The sequence below is a fragment of the Anneissia japonica genome, unplaced genomic scaffold (assembly GCF_011630105.1).
Source record: "Anneissia japonica isolate Jap-2015-1 unplaced genomic scaffold, ASM1163010v1 scaffold69_len1423075_cov170, whole genome shotgun sequence".
Classification (NCBI taxonomy): Eukaryota; Metazoa; Echinodermata; class Crinoidea; order Comatulida; family Comatulidae; genus Anneissia; species Anneissia japonica.
Genome location: NW_022748202.1, coordinates 533,507 through 535,888, shown reverse-complemented (window position 1 = coordinate 535,888; position 2,382 = coordinate 533,507).

Genomic DNA, 2,382 nt, shown 5'->3' with positions numbered 1-2,382 from the left:
GTCATTGGGTATATCAAAAATTGTGAGTGGTCACGCTGCATAAGACTAATTCAAGTTAGACGGCTTAAACCAGCCAGCTTCCTATCCTTGTAACAGTTAAAAGTCCTTGATTATATACTCTAGTTATTAATTTCATTTCTGTAGTTTTTTGTTTTTTTATGCAACTAGAAATAGCAAGTGAGTGATTTGGTCACCCATGAATATAAAAGGAGCCTAAAACGGCAATTAAAATGTATAGACCTATAAACATATTGATAATTTCAGATGGAAAATATAAATGAAAATAATATTATATTTCCTATATTTTCATTGTTGCATCATTTGGTATATTTTAGTTTATTATATGTATTATAAACATTTAGTAATGTAAAATGGAATGGCAACCAACAAGAAAACACACGTATGACAAACTAATCCCCTAAATAAACTATACTTATTTCATAAATTTAAATTTTATTTAAGCATTTACAAGCATTATCATAATACATGTATACATGGAACGATAAAAAGGAATGTGTCTCAAACCAAATAACTTGCAAACATTTGCGTTGCTTCTGTTGAGAAGCAGAACCCTAACCACTGCGCCAAAGCATTCCTATATACCAGTATCAGCCAACAAAACAAACAAGTTAATGGTTTAGTGTGTCTGTACAAATGATTAGATTATTTAAAATGTTGAAATTCACTATGAGTGCATGCCTTTTACTTAATAAAAACAAAATAAATACCAGTCTTCTAAAACATAAAAAACTTCAAGCGAATAACTTCCTTATATTAAAAGGAAGTACACTCTTTTAATGTTAATAATTGTTTTAAATAAATATTTGGGGTAGATATTTACAGGGAAGTTTCATGAATTATCAACCTCATTACATACATATTTAGTATATTAATTAAAAAACCGAAAAGTCAACTGATTAATCTCGGATACGAAAGTATATACATACTCCAAGTATCGCAAATGCATGTGGTGGGATTCAATCTTTCGACATTAATTATTAAAATTATAACTAAATTATAACTAAAAAAAAATAACACCAATGTTATGAACTGTAATTAATAAACTACTACTAAGAATAATTAATTATTAATAAACTAGATGTTTCAAGTTTAACAAATGGTATACAACCTAGTTCTATTACAGTATTAAAATACACCACGGCCGAAATGCATGAAAAAATACCGCGACTGAAATATCGGAGAACTCCGGGCCAAAACCAACTTTTGTAGATGTGGGGGAAACACCTGTAGTGACAGGATTTGAACCCAGAGCCCAGGCATTGGAAAAAAAGCATGTTAACTCATAGCTATGCAGCTCCACTCTCTTTTGGAAATTTTCCCAACCCGTCCAAATCTAATTTCCTTATTTAAAATTTAATATAAAACCTTATTTTATATATTCAAGTTTTCATAAATTGTACAAAGGAATTTAATAAACAAACACAATATTATTTAGGAATGTTTTGAAGTTTGTCTTCAAGTCCTTATGAAAAGGTTAGGTAGGATTTTACTTTCTGTTGATATTAAGAACTCCACTGATTATATTTTAAGTTCCCTTGATTGGAGAAAACTCAATGTAAGATGAAATGAACAGTTAACTCTTTTGACTTTTAAATGTTTAAAAGGGCATGCCCCTCCATACCTAACATCCAAATTTAATTTTAATCACAATATACATTCAAAATACCACACGTAGCCAAACACATAATGATTTTATTGTACCACCTTGGATATCTGCCAAGATAAAAGGACTTTCTTATACTGGCATCAAACAGTTGGAATGAACTTCCAAGCGAAACAAAAACTAACTTTAAAGAAATGACCTTAGTTTCATTCCAACATTATTAAATTTTAGGTTTTAAATTGAATTTTCTTTTGACTTTTTTTTTTTTTTTTTTTTGTATTATCTTCTTTCTATTTCATTGTTTGTTTGTGACTGTACAACTTTGAAAAACAGTACTCAAGTACTGAAAGTATGTGCAGTCTAAAGAAAGAATAAATAAATAAATATGTGAGTCAGCATGTCAAAGTTTAATTACTCAAATACAATAAAGTAATCACTCAGAATATTAACCTAATATGGTTTTTAAAATGTGAACTTATCATGTGGACTTTGAGTTGGTGTATTACTAGGCAATAAATGTTCTATTTGAAGTCCTTTCACACCTATCCAACAGCAAGTACAAAACTCGCCAATTACAGGGTGGAACAATGCTTTAGAAACTAAGTCTCTACTTTAGGGAGTGGAACTGTTGTAGATGTGGGAGAAACCCCTGTAGTGACAGCATTTGAACCCAGAGCCCAGGCATTAGAAAAAAGCATCTTATCTCATAGCTATTAAGCTCCCCTCAATTTTTGGAAATTTTCCCAACCCGTCCAAAT